At 42.7% G+C, this 20634-nt stretch overlaps 1 protein-coding gene and 1 long non-coding RNA gene across 3 annotated transcripts in view; one reads left to right on the top strand and one right to left on the bottom strand.

The window, feature by feature from the left end:
• LOC146672593 (uncharacterized) overlaps window positions 1–20634 on the top strand; it is a 348538-nt gene that overhangs the window by 36307 nt on the left and 291597 nt on the right. The window lies entirely within an intron of this gene.
• Window positions 12784–20634, bottom strand: part of LOC146672599 (uncharacterized) — a 45959-nt gene continuing 38108 nt past the window's right edge. Inside the window, exon 3 of one of the 2 annotated variants that reach the window (XR_014910368.1) lies at window positions 12784–13176. This is a non-coding gene — a long non-coding RNA (uncharacterized LOC146672599). The remainder of the gene's footprint in view (window positions 13177–20634) is intronic. The other variant, XR_014910369.1, reaches the window with a different exon arrangement.

Genomic DNA, 20634 nt, shown 5'->3' with positions numbered 1-20634 from the left:
GTTTCACACTGAGAGCAGCTTTCCTCTGAATTCAGTGAGGTTATGACTGAAATTATTGGTGTAGTCGGTTTTATAAAGACCAGACCAGTAAAAACAAGAGTGTCTCTGCTGTCTGTGAGGAGATGGAGCCGAACATCAAGCTGTGCTGTTTCACAGTGAAGCCAGGCGGCTGTCACCAGGAAAAGTCTTGTCCTGAGTTTTTGAGCTCAGAGAGCAGATCAGATGTTTTTGGAGCAGGAGCACAAGTATGAAGTCGCAGAGTTAGTGATGAGAGCTTCCTGGCAAAACTGGCCTACCTGAGTGACATATTTGGAAATGAAGTAAATCTACAGCTTCAAGGGAAAGATAAAAACCTCCCTCAGGTCACAAGATCAGCTCTGTCACTGAAAGCTTGCAGTGTGGGGCAGGAGACTCGATGAAGGAGACACAGATTCATTGGAGAACCTGCATGAATTTGTTGACACTACTGACGATGATGCCGCCTCAGTGACTCCATATATCAAGCAGCATATTTCATCACTGATGGGATACTTTTAAAAGGACTTCCATGAAAACAGTTCCCAGCATGACCAGCTCCAACTGGTTTCAGCTTTGCAGAGCAGAACCAGTTCATTGACGTCTGACTCCACACTGAGACTGCAGTTCACATCACAGACACTGAGTGGATTCTGGCTGAGTGTAGAGAAGCAGTATCCACTCTGAGGGCAGCAGGCTCTGGGCGTTCTTCTTCCTTTAGTCTCATCTTTGTGAGGCTTCTCTGCTGCTGCTGCAGACCAAGTCCAGGTCCCAGCTAAACACTGAGCAGGAGCTGAGAGCTGCAGGATCCTGCTTCAAAGCTGCTTTGAAAAGCTGTGCACTGCAAAACGTGCTCGTCGGAGCCATTAATGCTGACTTTGTTATTTTGATCAAAGAAAGAAATCAGCACAAACTGTTTGATTCGTTTTTGTTTTGTAGGTTAAAGTGTTTCATATATTGTGCTCCTGAGTTAATGTTGCTGATCAGTTTGAATTCATTTTGATTGTTTATGGAGTTTATTTCATTTTATGTTTCAGTATCAAACGGTTCAAATGTTTATAGTTTTAGTAAGGATTTCTTTTTTATTGAAGGTAAATTGTTGCACTTTACTTTGTTTCCATCTAAAAGTGTTACATTGTTTCTCTTCCAAACTAAAAAGTGTTTCTGCTGCAGCTTCCTTTCACTCTTCATCATTTTCCAGTCAGTGAAAGTCTTTTTGTGTCCTCCTAAAATCCACCGTGCTCACAGTGAACACTCGTATGCTGTTGTGCTGTCACAGACTGTTATCAGCCGTGTAGCCGCTCATACCTCATTTATTCTTCTTGTTCTACCGTCAGACCCAGGCGCACAGCTTTGGTTGAAGTTCTTATGTTTGATTTCATAACAGCTCTTCAGACTTCCACTCTTTATAACTTTATAAGTATTTTTGACAAAGCCATCTTCTTTTACTCATCCAGTCAGCAAGCTCCCAACATAGTAACCTATCAACCCGCACACCCACATAGCTTGTTCTTCTTTATCGTTTTATTGGCAGTTGGTGGTGCATTACCGCCAACAGCTGGCTGGGAGAGTGGACCAGCATGATGCTAACCTGCATAGCTGCGTGTCGCGCCAGTTCAAAAGTCAGCCACGGCAGCCGGCAGGAAGAAACTATCCAACTACGCAATAAATGAGAAACTGCTTTGTGATCCGGACAAAATCCTCTTGGGGTCTGGATTTGGACCGGAGTCCAGGAGTTGGGGACCCCTGTTATAGTACCATATCACCCTATTAGAGCACTTTGCTCTCACACTGCAGGCCTACTTGTTGTTCCTAGAGTATTTAACCCTTGGATGCACAACCTACCAATACCTACACTCTTCCACGAGTGGGGTCAAAAATGACCCCAAATAGAAACAATGCATTTTGCTATAAACTCTGTTGTTATTCTTCAAAATCTTTAAAATGAAGAGTTGTAATATTTTCATGTTTGAGTTGTTCCTCATAAAACATGTTTGTGACATGAGGCCCTTTGCATTTTTATTTATTTTTTCATTAATTTTAAGAAATCGCAGTTTTTGTATCACTTTTGTACGCTTGCTCGGCATATACTGCAGAAGCTGGGTCTTCCCTCTGAAAGGCACAAGTTGTTCATCCACTGTAACACAATCACTGTGGATGAATTTCTGCCTGCAGTTGACCAGGAACAGGCCCCATATGTAGCAGAAAGCTGCCATGTGGTTTGTTTTCAGTCGGTAGGCTCTGGTCCTCTTGTCCTCAAAGTGCAAGAAAGGGCGAAATCTTTAAATCTTTGAATTGACATAGTGGCCTTGTACAATGGGTTGTGCAGAGGACTCCCAAAAAACACACCGACTGGTACATCCCAGTTCTTCTCACTTCCTGCAAGAATGGTCAATCAAATGAAGGCCAGGAGCTTATGTTTGATTACATTTTTCCACTCTTTCCCCTGTCTGTGGCTACTCTTCGTGCCTCCATGTTTGTGTATGACATCTTCCATGCATTTACTGGGGAGAAAGTACTAAACCCAGGTGCAAGCCCTGGCCGACTAATTCAGAATATTGTGGCTAGAGCAGTAAGAGGGGCTCATTCTGTTAGACTCAATATTTATTTCCTCTTCAGAGGACTCCTCTGTATCTGACTGGCCTTGTTCAGTGGGGGGGGGGGGGGGGGGGGGGGGGGGGGATAGTCTGGGTCCTCTATATCTTAGATGTCAGATTCTGAGTCAATGCCTCCAATGGGCTCTTCATCCCATCCGTCCTGGATCATTTGTAGGGCCACAGGGATCCTAGCTGGCCTCATAGCAGCCGTGTTACTTTGGATAATACCCCCCTCCCCCCCAGAAAGGACAATGTTTGAAATGCACAGGAAACCATAAACAGGGCTGCACATAAATGGTCCACAGGTGCGCGTTTGCTGTCAAAATAAAAGACGCGCACCACATAAGAAGTTGGGACACTCGTTTGCGTACATTAGATGTTCTGGAGGAGGACAGACATTTGTTCAGAACTCTTAAAGATGTCCAAGAAGCAAGCTCTGTAAGCAATTACTTAGGTGTTGCCATGAAACGCTGTGTGGCAGGCAGGGATTGGACCCAAACGCAAACTCACGGGGACAGAACTTGAACTCAAAAGCACAGCTTTATTGCTGGAAAACAGAACACAAGCAATACAAAACTAAACTGGGAAATGCTAATTCTAACACATACCAGAAGACACGGGGAGAATCACACACAGCAAGAGGGACGACGCGACACTGACTCAGAGAAACACAGGGTTTAAATACACTGGGGAGTAACGAGGGGGATGAGACACAGAAGGAGGGCACAGCTGGGAGAAATCAGGACTGACGAGACAAGCAAAGCAGGACACATTCACATAAGACACGGACCTTCAAAGTAAAACAGGAAGGATCACACAGAGACGCGAACTTGACACAGTGGAGACAGCAACTAAGAAACACAGAGACATAAACCATAAGGCAGAGGACTCTAAGAACCGAGAGACACAGAGGGGAACTCAAACATGCAGACACAGACTTACACAGAACAGAGGGGACACAGAGCAACATGAAGGGCAAGGGATCGAAACTAGAAACCATAGAATAACTCACACAAGTACAAAAATACAAACATCACAAAGAACTAAAAACGCTGGGTCAGGGGACCCAGGACCGTGACAGGTGTTCCTCCACCGCAAAAGAAGCGTGTATTCTCTGAATTTCCGGGAATGCTCATATTTTGACAGCGAATGCACACCTGCGGACCACTTATGTGCAGCCCTGACTATAAATCATGTACGTTACTGTGCAAAAATTAATTCTTGATCCATCAGAAGTGTAAGTGGAACAGTCAGAGTTGCTAAGAATGAAAGTTTCATAGAAGATTCCATAGGAACTGCTTGGAGTCATTTTTAACCCCACTTGTGGAAGAGTGGGGTAGTGATACAAAAACTGCATTTTTTTAATTAATGAAAAAATAAATAAAAATGCAAATGGCCTCATGTTACAAACATATTTTATGAGGAATACCTGGAATATGAATATATTACAACTTTGCATTTTAAAGATTTTGGAGAAAAACAACCCCTGGGGTCATTTTTGACCCCACGTGTGCATCTAAGGGTTAAAGTAGAATGGGAGGCAGAGCCTTCAGTTTTCAGGCCCCTCTTCTGTGGAACCAGCTTCCAGTTTGGATTCAGGAGACAGACACTATCTCTACTTTCAAGATTAGGCTTCAAACTTTCCTTTTTGCTAAAGCATATAGTTAGGGCTGGACCAGGTGACCCTGGATCCTCCCTTAGTTACACTCAAAGAAATCTGTTGTTGTGGGCGTAGTTGTCTGCTGCTGAAAACTCCAGTGATTTTCATGCAGTTTGACATCTAATGTGATCTTGTGAACTTCGTGAGTCCAGGTAACGAACCACTCTGACTAGATTGTATCCTGTCATCTCAACAAGAACAAGAATTAAGTGTCTGAATTTCATGCAGATGCTACATGATTTAATTATGTTCACCACAGAAACATGAAATTATTTAGTTCAAATCACAAGTTTGAATCTTGTACATGTAACAACCACCCAATAGGTGTAGGCTGCTGGGGGACTCCCATGATGCACTGGGTGTTTCTTCTTCACTCACTGTGTGTTAATACACCTCTACGTGTTTAATCATGAGTTATTATTCATATCTGGCTCTTCCACAGCACGTCTTTGATGTCTTCTTTCTCTCAGCTGAACTGGTCACATGGCTGCCCCTCCCTGAGCCTCGGCACATCCTGTGGCTGCAGAATCAGCAGCAGCTCTAATCAAACATGATCAATCCTCAAGTGTCAGTGAGAATAAAAGAAAAGGAAGTCATTTGTCATGAGAAGTGGGGCTCAGGAGGTGGAGCAGGTCACCTGACAATAGAAAGGTCAGTGGTTTGATCCCTGCTGCTCCAGTTTGCATGCCAAAGCATCTTTACTGGTCGTGTTACCATGGTAACCCAGAGGAGTTTACTATGATAAGTATTAATTAATTCATTAAATGAGACAATCAGTCAAAAGTCAATCATTCATTTTTAATCAGCAGTGTTTTTGGAATCATCAGATAAATTTAAAACAAAACCAAAAACGCTGAACAAGTTTGTAAAGTTTTTTCTAAGCCAGTCGTCACAAACGTCTGTAAGTTTGAAGGTTTTCAGCTGACAGACGTTCAGGTAGTTTCATCGCTCTGGTTTGGAGGATTCAATGTTTATTAATCGTCCCTTCAGACGACCAAAGGCTGCCACGTGTACGGTAACAGCACAGACACGTGACAGACTAGACTTTCATGTGACAGCGTTTAATCTGTAAAAGGTGACGTTGACATATTTTGGAGGCGTGTTGGTCACCAAACTGAACGTGTTCACTCACTGGAGTCTGTGTGGTTGTTGTTGTTGTTATTCACCGTCTTCTCTCTGACTGTGATGATGGTCCCATTTCCTTTAGACACAGTTAAAGATGGAATCTCCACAGTCACTTTACAGATGTGTGTTCCTGAATCCTCTGATGTTTGAAATGTTCAAAGATGAGTCTTTGCCTCCTTTTTCAGACACTTGGAGATTGATTTGCGTTGGTCTCTCTCTTAATTATTGTTTGATTTTTCAGCCAGGCCACTCTGAATCTTTCAAACGTTCTTGTCCAGCAGCAGGTGATGCTTACGGTCTCTCCCTCCATGACAGAAACATCTGGACTCTGGGTCACAACAAACATGCCCGATGAAACAGCTGCAAGAGACACAAAACTGTGGGTCAGTACAAGAGACGAGTCTCCAAAAGTTGGTTCTGTTCATCTGGACGCAGTGTTTTGTGGGAGAAACGTTTCGTCATCATCAGGTGACGTCTTCAGTCTCAGCTGCAGGTTTCAATCTTATAAACAGGACATTTGCATAATGACTGAAACCAGCCCACTGGGGCTGAGCTCCGTTCCTTCATCTTAATCATGCAAATTCTCATGACCATTGATCAACAACCACTGATCCATGTCCATGAGTCCCATTCACAGAGAGTTGGGGAATGGCTGCAATCACAGCATGTAAGATGTGACAGATGTACCCTTAGGCCCCTCCTCCATTCAGAGATGGTCTTTCCCTTTTCACGTAAACAGCCTCCTTGACTCCGCCCTCAAACCAGCGTTCCTCCCTGTCCAGGATGTTACATCCTCATCATTGAAAGAGTGTCCACTGGCCTGTAGGTGTAAACAGACTGCAGAGTCCTGGCCTGACGAGGTGGCTCTTCTGTGTTGTAGCCAGAGGTTGTTTGGTTTCCCCGATGTATAAATCCTGACAATCCTCCTGCACTTAACAGCGTACACTATGCTACTCTGTTTGTGTCGGGGGACCCGATCCTTGGGGTGGACCAGTTTTTGGTGCAGCGTGTTGAGGTGTTTAAAAGCCACAGAGACCCGGTGTTTAGAGAAAATGCGTCTCAACCAGGGGCGATTCTAGGATCAGAGCTTTGGGGTGCCGAGCACCCAGAGAGCTGCCCAGCCAGGCAAGATAAACTTTACTCGTCACGATGAGACTTCTTCCCTGTCTCTGTCAGTCCCTGCATCCCTACATGCCTCCAGTTGTCCCGAGTTCTCTCTGACTGTCTCCTTGGTGCATTTAAACCCCTGTTCCTTCCTGTCCTCGTCGTCTGTTGTCTTCGTCTCTGTTATCCGTCATCCTAATTTTACCCTCTCTGTGCAAGTCTGCAAATTTCTGTATTAAATCATAAGATTCTTAAATTCATCAAGTCTCAAAACATGACATCACTGTTTTGTACATTTTAACACAATTTAATAAACATGCTTCAGCCAGTACCTTTTGATTAGCCTTGTCTCGGTTTCTTGCTTTGTGGTAGATCTTTATTGTTTTCACTGAGATATTTGAATGCTAATCAATAAATCAATATTCAATTTAAAAGAAAACCCTCTAATCAAACAGTTTTTGAAAAGTTTGTAACAAAACCATCAAATCTGATCAAGGTTATTTAAACGCTGCAAAAGAAGAATGGATTGGAATAAAAAAATACATATCCTGACCTTAATTACTGGGGAGAATAATGAATGATGCTCATAGTGAGTAAAAAGTAAACTGAGTGATTTTTTGGACAGACTTTTAAAGTGTTCGTATAATATAATACAGATACATAAACATACACTCCAAAAATAGAGTCCTTGAAATGTACAAATGTACAAAATATTAATTTAAACAATTATAAAAATGGAGGCAACTGTGCCTATGGTACAATGTATAAAAAGCTCTTCACTGCAGACACGACTAACATGGCTCTGCAGATTGTTTCTTTTATTTTAACGTCACCTCACCTTGAGGTTGGCAAATCTATCAGTGTTTGGTGATCAACTCTCTCAAGCAGTTTAACAGTTTCTAGATCTAGTTTTCTAGATTTTAAACAGGCTGTATACATTTCAATGGGAGCAACAGGACGGTCAAATGTCGCTGATTTTACTACAGAGCAGGACGGATTGTAGGGCAGCAAACATCGTCAGAAAACACGTTTAACACAGCAGGTTACCTGGTGTAATGTTTTTCAGGTAAACAGAAACATGGTCTGACTCCTACCAACTATATAAAGAGTAACTGAAGGTTAAATGCAGCTAACATGTCCTGTTTTAAGCCAGGCACTTCCACCTCCGCTCTGCTGCGTCTCAGCCACCATCTCTCTGGCACAAAGAGATGGTGGCTGAGATCCCCTTCCTGCAACCCTAAGTTGGACATGTGGTTATGAAACTAGATGGGCGGTAAAATAAGAACCATTATGGATGACTGTTGCTGCCTGTAAATCAAAGTCTGCCTGAGGTGGGATTTCACAAGCAGAAACCATGAGGAGCACAGCACCACTCCCAGAAGGCTGAGATGTGAAGCCATGTGATGAGTGAAATGATGATGGAGGAGAACACAGATGAAGATCTGGAAGCTGCTGCCTCTTTATATAGTAGACACTGAAATCAACTTTTGCCTCCCTGCCAGCACGAAAACCCACACTAAAAACCCACTTAAACAAACCCTCGGCTCTGGGATGGATTCAGAAACATGTCAGTTCTGCTAAACAAATGGACGGTTTTGAAATCACAAAGTTTAATCCTACAAGGGCAGAATTATGTTCACTCTGTGAGAGGTGAACCTCAGACAGTTAGCAAGAGAAACATTCAAAGAAACAACCTAAATAACACAAACTTAGCAGTTGGGATGCAGATCAGACGATATCAGCAACGTGATGATGAAATGTAGTTAAAAACACAAGAAAAACAGGCTTTTTGCTCCAAAAGGACAAACAAAGCAGGGCCAGATTAACCTGTCGGCACCTGCTGGCGTGCAGAGTAACATGTGACAACAACACACACGCGGTCACCTCAACTTGTTTCACTGGAGTTTCTCTTTTAGAGCTTTAACCTCCTAAGACCTGAACTCTTTCATGCAAGTCTCTTTGCTATTTGGGCTGTTTGGGACCTGATTCATGTACAAACAAAGAATTACCAGAACTTTGTTTCTGAGAGAAATGAGATCCACATATGAGGATATTCGCTTTAAATGTCGATAGAACAGAGGCAGGATAATGACCTCGTAAGTGCAAATCAGGTCCTTGTTGAGCAAAACTTTGTATTTTGGTCTAAACATCCCAAAATGTGACGTCCACACATGAGGACAACAGGGCGCTAAAGTCCGTACAAACTTTTGTTTCTTCATTTGCTTGCAAACGAATGGAAATCCTCACTTAAAGCCAAGAAGCTTATTACCTGTGCAGGCTTTAGTGCCTCAGAGCAAACAAGAGAGCTTTGATCACAATGATTTTTCTTTTCACATTTCATTCACTAGCGATTTTTTTAATGTCACCTGATCTCAGTCAGCAGACTGAATATAACAGTAAAGCACTAGTGAGCTAATGGATTAGATATTGGTCACTCATATCAACTGAAAGAGTGTAAGACAAGTAAATGTGCTATGAAGGCCGGAGAAGAGTTAATAAAAAGGTCTTGAAATGAAAATATTTCATTATTTGCTGTTTCATAGATTTTTGGTTTTATTGCACTTTTGTCAGCCCTGCTGCTGTTTTTAAAAGTACTTTATTAATAAACTGGCATAAATGGTAACATTGAACACTTGCCAGTGTGAACAAAAGGTTCTTAGCTTTAGCATCAAAGCTTCAGTTCACCTTTCTCATGGCAGTTACTTCAGTATGTGTATTAATGCAGGAACAACTTGATTCCACACAGCTGACGCACCGAGAGTGTCTGCTGTGTGGTTAACTTTATAACCTTTGGTACGCAGTGGTGTCGCTCCACCTGTTAGCTAGTTTAAGAAACTGGTTAAGGAGGGAGTATCTGTGAGGATGAGGAGGATTTAGTTCTTTAAAGACACGTCAGATACTTGCAGGAAGCTTCTTTCAGCTTCTTTTCTCCACTGCACAGGTTTAAAACCATGACAGCAGAAGTCATGATGAAGAGATTGATTAGTCAGTCACAGTGTAAAGAGTCCTCCTGCCTGCATCGCTCGCCAGTATAAACAGACCTTTGCTCCTGGAAAACAAATATATCAAAGTCATGTTGTCCAAGAAATGCATTTTATCTCACTAGTGAATCAAAGAAAGTCTGTATACTTTCTGAGAGTGAGAGGTGAACGTCAGACAGTTCTTAGAAAATGTAGTTTCTCTTTAAGCTTTTAACATCTTTTACCCCCATTTGTCTAAAAACTACTTGACAGCCCTTCATGTCAGAGGTTTATTACCTGTGCAGGATGGAGCACATGGTCTCAGTCAGGCTGGACACGATCACTCCTACAGGAAGTAAATGTGATTTTATTTCACCTGTGAAATGATGAAAAACAGCAGAATAGCTCACGCTAACAAACGGGTGTTGAAATGTTTCATTTTCTGCTGTTTCACAGGTCAAAAAGGGCGTCGAAGCAAACTGAAGCTGAGCTGCTGCTGCTGTTGTAGTGCAGCATCTGCTGTGTGCTTCATCAGAGAACCTTCTGTACACAGCAGACAGAGGCTGCTGCCACTGAAGTCCATCTGCTAGAGAGCTTTAAACACTGGTTATTGAAGTGGCTTTGATGATACTGATACACAGTCTTTGCTGCTGTCACAGGACAGGGATCCACCAGGGAGTAGTTGTCAGGATAAAGAGCCTTCGCTTCTCTAAATATAAACTGGATACTTGTAGGAAACTTTGGGAAGCAGCATTTTTCCTCATATCGTCTAAACTGAAGTTAGCTCAGGTGCTTCTTCCATACTTGCTCTGCAGAAAGCCAAAGAGTTTGGAGCTCTGCAAACATTTGCAGCACAGCTGGATGTTTGTAACTTTGGTCACCTCTGTATCATCCCTCAGATTCTTTCTGCACAGCTTTGAAACCATGACAGCACGAGTGATGCTGAGGAGACGTCCAGTTTAAACAGACCTTTATTCCTGGAACACAAACACATGAAGTGATGCTGCTAAAGAAGAACATTTAATCGCACTAATGAATCAAGCATCTGTTTGTCTGTCAGTCTGTCAACAGTTCCTCTGATCGACTTCAGACTTGGTGGGTATTTTGTTTTTGCAGCGGTCAAAGTCGATCAGCGTGTTGCTTTGTCTGCTGTAAATCTGCCTGTACAAAGGGAAACATGCATGTTTTAGATGCAAACTCACAACATGGCTGCATTTTTGTGATTATGTGTATTTTATATTGATTTATTCTATTATGTTTTGTATATGAATCTTTACAAGTGTGTCGATACAAAGGCTTGATTAAAACAAAGGTCTCAGCTGTGCTGTTAGGGATGCTCTCATATTTGTTTCAAATGTAATAAATCAAAGGATTTCAGGCTTTTCATCCTTTTTATTTGTTTGGTTCTAACAGCAGCTGGATAAAAACATGCAGGTGATGAATATAATTGTGTGATATTATGAGCATTGTGAATAAAGAAAGAGCAGAGATAGTAAAAAGGAAACAGGTGATGGACGTGAGATTTTCAGAACAAAAGCTCCTCAGTGAGACGATCACCTGGACACAAGGTCAGGCAGCTGGGACTCATCTAGAGAGCAAAATGGAAAAGTGATCTGTGCAGAACATCACTGTTGATTGCAGTTATTTACATCAGACTTCTTCTCTGAGATAAGAGCACCATTTGTGGGAAAGATGACAGTATTTCCAGGCTGGATGCTGTTTGCAGGGAGAACTGAATGAAAGTCTCCTGCACCTCAGCGCTGAGGTCCACACCTGTGAACACAGATGAGGTCAATCTGCTGCAGCACGTAGAGCTTTACTGATCAGCAGGTTCAAAGGATTCAGCAGAGCGTAGAGTCAGAGCTAAATGCCACATCACCATAGAGTTTGTTAACAACAGCTTTCTTTGCCCTTTGTCTCGATGGACTGAATCAGGGATACTCGTCATACTTCACCTCAACCACGTCACTGAGAGACCCCAGCCTGACACAGCAGCAGAGATGATGAAAGCAGAAACAGCAAACAGATGCTTCAGTTGTGTTTCTCTCTGTGTGTGCGCTCACGCCCACTTGTGTGTGTGAACTTTCCACGTACCTCAGCTTGTTTCTCCAACATGAGCCATCAGGGCTGAAAAACATCACTAACACATGAATTCTTTCTCTTTTTGTTATCACCTGTGATCATGTGTCTTATGTTTCTGTCATTTACCAGTTCTTGTATAGTTACGTGTAACTAGACTTCTGTGGGACGTAAATGATTGTTTTGTATGCAGATCTGTACAAAGGATGGAAACACTTGATTACAAAGGAGATCTCAGCTGTGTTGTTGTGGATGGACTTCAACGTATTTGTTAAAAAAGAGAATAAAGCAAAGTGTTTTAGCTGTTTGGGAGTTTTTGTTTGATTCGATTCAGTTTTAATTCTATGGAGTCAAATAATAACAAAGGCTCTAGAACAGCCCTGAGTTTGTCCAGGTGACACTCCTCTGAAGAACAAAGACAAAGAGGAAGAAGGGGATTCGTTTTCAAGTCTTGTTTCTTTCAAAATAAAAGCTGAAATGTTTTGGAAGCATGATAATATTTCAGCCAGGATGCCGTCTCCAAGGAGACCTGCACCTCAGCGCTGAGCTCCACATCATGCCCTGTGAAAGCACAGATATAAATCTGCTGCAGTGAGAAGAACTTTACCCAACACAAGTGTAGAAGTAGACATTTGACTTTACCTACAACCTGTTAACAACAAAGCTTTCATTGCCTCTGTTGCTGATGTCATGTAGGACTAATCATACTTCACATCAGCCATGCACACGTCAGAGGATCTCCAGGCTTTCAGTCGTCGTCTGTTAGTCGTAACGTATCTCCTGTTAAAGAGTTAAATGTGCGTTATCCATCTCTGTCCCCTCACAGCTCGCCGTACACCAACTCCAGCTGTGGTAACCGTGGCTGTGCCCATCAACACGCTGAAGCTGAGACGCCACCCGTCAAAATAAAAGTCTTAGTTCTGATATTTTGTAATGAGTTTGTAGATTTCCCACAGCTGATCGTAACAGCAGGCTGCCGGTTTGGAGAAGCCAGTTCAGGAATACTGGAACAGAAGCTAAACAAAGTCCTGCTGTGAACAGCAGCAATATGGATTTTACACATCCATCCATCTTTTCAGCTCAGGGTCGTGTGTGTGTTTGCACCATGTTTACAGAAACTGGAACGTGACTCCACTTGTGGACAAAATGAGCGTCGCCAAGAGTTTGAAGGCGTTTTTGAGACTAAACATGGTGTTTTAGTGTCAGGGGTACGATTAGGTTGTTAGGTTGTTAACCTCTGCTGCCACGCTGACGGCGTATGCGGCCAAACGGAAGAAGACAGTCTATATTCTTAGCAGCATGCACAGCGTGGTTCAGACTGATAACACTACCAAAAGGAAGCCAAACACTGTCACCCTTTACAACAAAACAAAGTGTGGCGTGGATGTGATGGACCAGATGGTTCGGGAGTACACTGTCCGCAGAGGAACACGGCGCTGGCCAGTTGCCGTGTTTTATAACATGATTGACATGGCAGCACTGAATGCACATGTGCTGTATCAAGCATGCACCGGGATGAAGGAAAGACGGGTGGACTTCCTGGTGGAGCTTGCAAGAGAGTTGGCTCACTCTCATGTAGCTGCGAAGAAGGCAAGAAAAGAACAGTTGCTTTGGACACAACCCTCCACACCTAGTCCTGGAAAAAGAGCCACGTGTCAGGTCAAACACAAATGCAAGAACAATCATGCCACTGTGCGATGTGTTCACTGCAACAGATACACATGTGGTAAATGCAGACTACAGATACCATGGCAGTGCCAGGATTGTGAGTGATTGCTGAAAATGTTGAAATGTACTCACTCACTTTTTATTATTATTTGTAAATATGTGTACAAATGGTTGGTTTTTTGTACTGTTTTTATCAATAAATCTCAGCAACAAAGGACATACACCCATGTGTGTTGATTTCTCCCTAAGACGGCAAACTGAAACACTCCAAGTTGGTGACTTTTGGAGATTTATTTCCCTGGATGATTGAGAATGCATCAAGATGAAACACAAAAGGAAGTTCACAGCTTTTAGCAGCTCCAGCACCCCCTCATTCACACACCCCCACTCCCCTCCCTCCAGAATTCCCAGGTAACAACCTAATTTACATATGAATGACTAGTGAATTTAGCTTCCACTTGGCTGAAGCTAAAGCTTAGCTAAAAGCCATTTGGCTGCTCTCCAGGTTTTAAAGGTAGAAAGGTAGAAGCCTGGGACTCCTAGTGTTAAGAGCGATGGTGATGCATGGAAAAAACCACCTGGTCTCCTTACATACACCTCCCTCAGCCACTCTTTCATCATTTCCTCATCCATCCAGCCCTTTTCATTTGCCTTAATGATGATTCCTGCTGGAAACTTCTCTTTAGGCAAAGTCTTTCGCTTAAAAATCACCATAGGCGGCAGTTTCTGTCCATTAGCATGGCAGCCAAGCACAACAGTAAAAGAAGACTTTTCATACCCCGTTGTGCGTATCGCTACCGTGCTGGTCCCCTTCTTCTCCACAGTGTGACTCACTGGGATGTCAAAAGTGAGCGGGACCTCGTCCATGTTTGTGATGTGGCTGGCCTGGATGTGTTTGTCGGCGATGTGTTTGCTGCAGTAGGAGCGGAAGAGGGCCAGCTTTTCCTTATAATCCGCTGGAAGTTGCTGCGCTACCGTAGTCCTGGTCCGGATGGAAAAATGGCACCGTTTCATCAAACGAAAGCACCAAGACGGGCCTCCTTGGAAATGTTCAATGTTCATCTCTTCAGCTAGTGAAACTGCTTTTAGCCGAATGGTGACCGTCGAAACGCTTCTCCCGCTCGTTCTTTGCTCGATGATCCACCGCTCGAGTCTTTCCTCCAACTCGAGCCACCTCGCCTTATGTCCGCGGAAACTCAGCTGCGTTTTCTTGACCTGCCGGAGCTTGTTTTCTAGCTTCCTCCATTTGCGAACCATCGATTCGTTAATCTTAAATTCTCTCGCTGCTGCTCGATTTCCATGTTCCTCCGCGTAGCTGATGGCCTTCAGTTTAAACTGTGCTTCGTAAGCGTGTCTCTTTGCCATTTTCAGGGTTGTTAAAACAACGATGTCCTGCATACCTGTTCTTTTATACAGGTATGTGCCATAAAGTCAACGCGCACACTTCACTCTTTAGCGTTCTCATGGTGTTCTCTACTACGTCCTCATTACAACACACAGGGCGCACTGCGTTATAGGGCGCGCCGTACTTTTTGAAGAAAATCTAAGACTTTTAAGTGCGCCTTATGGTCGTGAAAATACGGTATACATTTACATACAGTGACTTGTCTTTGTAACCAAAGGGGGTTGCAAGGGGAGGTGTTTTGAAAACTATTGTTTGATGTTTGTCAATAAAAGGCAGCGAGAGGAGGCCATCATTGGGGTCATTGTCGTGCTAGACACAGATGAGAGGCCTCCCTTGCGCAAGTAATCGATCGATCGACTGTCTTGTTTTCTTCATGATGAATAAGTCTCTAGAATTAGTGGGGTTTGTGGAAGCACAGACCCAACAGAAAACTTTAACCTTGTAGACTTCATTATGTTCCAGCTGCTCTACAGACGCTGTGACCTCGAACTTAAGCAGGTCGTAAAGTATGTGCAGCTCAATAACTTCATAATCAGACCCTGTGGTATTTAGGCAGCAGAACAACTAAGAATAACTGTCATGGTCCGGGTGAGCACGGGGTTTTTCCACTCCGCTGGGTTCTACCTTCAGGCAGAGACTCCAATCAGCTTCCACACCTGGTTCCAATCAAGTCACCTGCATATAAGACCAGCATTCACAACAGACCTCTGCCAGATCTTCTGCTAACCCATGTCAGTGCTAGGCTGCGAACCCCTTGTGAGAACCCTCAACTACTGCTTTTCCCTCACCGTGTTTTTCTTTGTCATAGGACCCACCTGGCAGTCACGTTTCCCGAACTACTCTCATCTCCGCCTGGACGCTGGTTCTGTCATCTGGTTTCTTCCTCTCCACCATCGGACTACACCTGCCTGCCTCCCTGCCAAGTCCCTCACTCCACGCATATTCTGGATCCTCTCTGGACACTCCTCACCCGGAACCCCCTGGACACCCCTTCCTCGCATGACACTTTAAACCTGCAACGCGTAAGCCCTAACCTCCATAGCCTAATCCTGCAGCTGTGATTCACTGGACTGCCACTGACTACTTGTCTCTTCTCATTATAGTGACTGCGTACCTCCATCCAAGCCGCTGCCCCTTTTTCCATCCGTGAAATCCAGCACCTAGCCATAGCACTCAGTTTCATGTTCACAGTTTGGCCTCACAGTTCACAGTTCATAGCATTTCATAATTCATAGCATTCATAGTCTCCTGTTGTGTAATTTCACTAGACACTTGTAAATAAAGCACTGTGTTCACGCCCGTTTGCCTCCCTCTGTGTCTGCATTTGAGTCCACACCCACAGCCGGGCCCTCTCGGCCGTAACAATAACAACTACAAATAATGTTTTTAGGTTTCTGTTGTACTGCAAGGTTCTGTACAGGAGAACCAAACCAAGAGCAAATATTACGTCTCATTTACACCTGAGCACGAAGAGCCATCAACATTTAGCAAATTGAATCATCTTTGTTTAGATGCAAGAAGAATCATATAGAAATGAAAAAGTAGAAATAGAAATCCAGAGCAAAGATATCCTCTAATTCAGCGTAGCACATGTGCAGCTGCTGCGATTCACGTAAGCATTCGGCTCGTCGCTGTTGCAGATTTTTCTCTCGCTGTTCTGGCTCACAGCGCTGCAAACACAAAAATAAATATCCCCAAAGGTGTGAAAGGGAGCTAATTAGTAAGAGTATTGTTACTCTCCGCAGGAGTCGTCCAGCAGTAGAAACCAGTCCAATAACAAGGTGTGTAACATCTAGCAGGGTGACAGAAAAACCCAGGGTAACTTCTAAGGACCTCAACATCTCTCTCACATTGTGTTTTTTAAACATGCTTCCATTTGTCACTTCAGTCTTTACTCTGAAATACAGGAAGAGAAATCATGGCTGAAACAATTTCTCATGAAACCAGGGGTGTGGTCCAACAGTCAGTTTGGTGAGGAAGGTTCCTAACTGAGAGAAGTGACCCAGAAGTATCTGTGTAGCAGCCACAATGAATCCAGATCATGAGCTTTATTAACTGATCAAAGTCTCTTCTTTCATCTTCTGTATCATTCAGTTTGCATTGGTAATGCCCATTATTGTAATGCTTTTTTAAGACCAGCAAAACTTTATTTCACTTTGGGTTAGCTGGGATAAGTGATGGATGGAGGGAATTTTACTTCAGCCACAGAAATCCTAAACAGGAAGGAGGAGCAGAGTTACAGTGGATCACTATCCAGCAGGGAAACAAGGTTTATTTCAATTTCTTGGCCATGAGTGAGATTTACTGAGTGGGCAAATTAGGGAGACGACACCATCAGATCCCGAGCCCTCCATGTGTTAATCAAGAGACGGCTGCTGTGCTACATCCGTAAATAATGAATAAATTAGGAGCTAAAGCTGAAAGGACAGTTTATTTAAACCATCAGTGAAGATATTTAACATTTGAATTTTTTATTTAACATTTGCAAGATTCAATAACATAAAGAACCTGAACAAGAAAACATTTATGTGCATCAAAATACATTAAAACAAAAACTTTATAATAGGAAACAGTTTTCAACACACTGATGAAAAGAAATCTAACCACTTGACATGAACTCTACAGTAGGACAGTTTTGAAAGCTTAAAATGGAACTAGGGGAAGAGTTTGATTCACAGCTGCCTCATCAGATTTTTACAGGAGATTCTATCTGAACTCTGTGGAGCCTGATCTCAAGCTTTTTGAGTCTGACACAGAAACCAGAGGATCTTTCTGTGTCTTCAGATTCACTGTGATCCAGTGATGGGAGTGATTTCAGCCCTGAGTGATCGCGCTGATGTTTGCACAGAGCAGACAATGAGGTGAATGTTTGGGCACATTGGTAACAGTGAAACAGTTTATTAGTAACGTGGGATCGTTTGTGTGCAGAGTATGAACTGAGATTCCTGAAGCTCTTGTCACACTGGTCACAGCTGTAGTTTCCTTCCGTGTGTGCACGTTCATGAAGGTTACGACTATGTGACCGTGAGAAGCTTCTCTCACAGTGTCTGCACTTGTGTGGTTTCTCTCCTGTGTGGACTCGTTTGTGTGATTTAAGCTGACCTTCAGTGGTGAAGGATGACCCACACTGATCACAGAGGTGCTTTTTAACCCCACTGTGAATCAGTTCATGTCGTTTTAACTCACTTGATGTGGTGAAGCTTCTCCCACATTCTTTGCAGTATTTCAGTTTGTCTCCAGTGTGTCTACGTTGATGTGTTTTAAGGGCAGCTTGCCAACTGAAAGTTTTTCCACAGAGGTCACAATGAAAGTCTTTCCCACCACCACAGTGATGACAGGGTTGAGAACTGGATCCATCTGTGTCGCTCTGCTTCTAAACAAAGACACAAAGACAGTGTAAGTCAGTCCTTCAACATTTGTATCCTGAACGTCGCCTGAAATAAAGAGCATCTCTGCAGACGTCCAACTACATTTGACTGTTTCAGTTAACACACTCAGTTTACTGGGCTGCAATAACTACAATACTACCACCATAATACTACAGTAATACTAAAATCATAACTGAAAGGAAAATCTGAATAATCACTCAGAGCTGCTTTTCCATGCAGTAGAATTGCTAACATGCTAACACAGTTTAATGAGCAGAGTTGTTCCAAACAGTCAGGCTAAAATGACAAGATAACAATATAAATACATACCTCACAGTAGCTGCACTTGTAGAGTCTCTTTCTGGTGTGGATCTGTTGGTGTCGTCTCAGGTGATGTGGAGATTTAAAAGTCTTCTCACACAGGTCACATTGATAAGGTCTCTCCTCAGTGTGGGTAAACGTGTCGTTGTAAGTTTGTGTGAGTTATAAACTCTTTGCCACACTGTTCACAGCAGTACACATCATGTCTGGTGTGAATGCGTAGGTGTGTATTTCGGTGCCCTCTCTGGCTGAAAGTTTTTCCACAGATGTCACAGCTGTATGGCTTAATTCCAGAGTGGGTAACTAGATGCTTCTGTAAGCTGCTACTGTCAGTAAAAGCTCTGCCACACTGATCACAGCTGTACGCTTTAACTCCACTGTGGATGAGTTGGTGTGTTTTTAGGTAACCCTTCCAGGAAAAAGACTTTCCACACAAGTCACAGCTGAACGGTCTCTCTCCAGTGTGGATGACCTGATGCTGTTTTAGTGAAGCCCTCACAGTAAAACCCTTCCCACACAAGTCACAGCTGAACGGTCTCTCACCAGTGTGGATGACCTGATGCCGTTTTAGTGAAGCCCTCACAGTAAAACCCTTCCCACACTCGTCACAGGTGTGTTTTTTCTCTCCCTTTCTTCTGTGAGGTTTGTCGGCCTCCTGAGAGCGCTGACTTCTGGCTCCATGTTGGTCCTGCAGTGACAGAGATACAAACAGAGGCAGTGAGTGAAATGCAGTCGTGGAACAAACTCAACCTTCAAACTCCATTAACACTAGTTTTAAACCTGAAGGTGGAGCGTGGCACCAAACACCTTAAAGGTCTCTTATCCCCACCTGCTGGTAGTTCTAACACATTACATCCAACCTGCTGTTAAAGATAATTCATGACTGTTCAAACACTAAAATCATGCACACACACACACACACACACACACACACACACACACACACACACACACACACACACACACACACATTATTTTATAAATTAGATTATTTTGTTGTTTCCTATTACATATTTCTATAATTTGTATAGATTTATACAGAATTATTCAGTGATAATAAATCCTATGTTTGTTTATTCTAAAGGAACCCCGTTAGCTTCCACAACAGATGTTGCTCGTCTTCCGTCAAATACTCACATAAAATATTACACAATAAAGTGGATTCAAGATATCCACATAATTTCACTCTTACATCCACAGTGAGGTTTCACAATTGTTCAAATATAAGCAATCAATAATAATAATAATAATAATAATATCAATAACATTGAGGCACATTACACAAATTTCAAAAACAAATCATGTCTTACAATATTTACAACAACTAAAAGCTCTGTAAATCGGCTTTTAAGTGTTCATTGAAGTTTTGAATAATTCTCTAATTTTTTAAGGCAACTTATTCCACTTAAAAGTTGCTCTAAATGTAACAGTTTTACAAAACGTTACTTTTAACTCGAGCATTTACTAAGTTGCAGCTTGTTGAAAACTGTGTAATATGATGATGTATTTCATCTGGATACTGCAGCTGAGCAGAATAAATGTGGTGTGTTTAACAGAATTGCTTTCTTTAGAACTACAAGTAAGCCATAGAATATTTTAGCCTGTACAGGAAGCCAAGAAAGGTTATTATGCATTTTATCAATATTAGTATAGTATGAACATCTTCACACTAATCTGGACGCCTTATTCTGGACTAACTGAAGTCTGTTAAGATCTGTCTTATTAGCTGCTGACCAAATGATTGAACAATACTCCAGATGAGACATTACTAGTGCATTAATGACATCTTTCATAATGAAGAAGTGATACACAAAGAGCATTTCATAGCCATAGCTATGCCTTGTCGGCAGAGTTATGTGACATTAGTGATGTTTGTACTTTCAGCGTTAACTTGGTTTTAAAGCCTTTAAAATATACGCCGTTCAATAGTCGACCTTAATCTGACAGAGAATGTGATGATTTTGTGGATAATTAAAGTCAGTCATATATCCACAAACACAACAAGCTGAAAGTCAGTGATGCTGCTCGGTTTGCAGTCCTGAACATCACGGCACAAGCAGGATTCACTGCACTGTTAATGTTAGCTGTGTTATATTGCTGCCTCTGTTCGCTGGTGTCGAGCCAAACGCACTTTAACGTGTGTTTGAACGAGCTGACGGTTCACTCGTTAAGCTGAAAGAAAGATGCTTTAATCACAGCAGTCACACATGTGTCCACTGCACCATCTGGAACTCTTCTTGTTTACACTCGTAATAACACAAACACTAAATCCTGCTTCTCTGCTGCTGTTGTGTAGCAGTGTATACACCTGAGACTGTCACCTGTCTGTCTG

This window comes from Rhamphochromis longiceps, linkage group LG3 (assembly GCF_057381845.1).
Source record: "Rhamphochromis longiceps isolate RC_006_pf linkage group LG3, R_longiceps_female_GT1.1, whole genome shotgun sequence".
Classification (NCBI taxonomy): Eukaryota; Metazoa; Chordata; class Actinopteri; order Cichliformes; family Cichlidae; genus Rhamphochromis; species Rhamphochromis longiceps.
The sequence above is the reverse complement of the archived record's forward strand: the minus strand, read 5'-3'. Positions and strand labels throughout refer to the sequence as shown.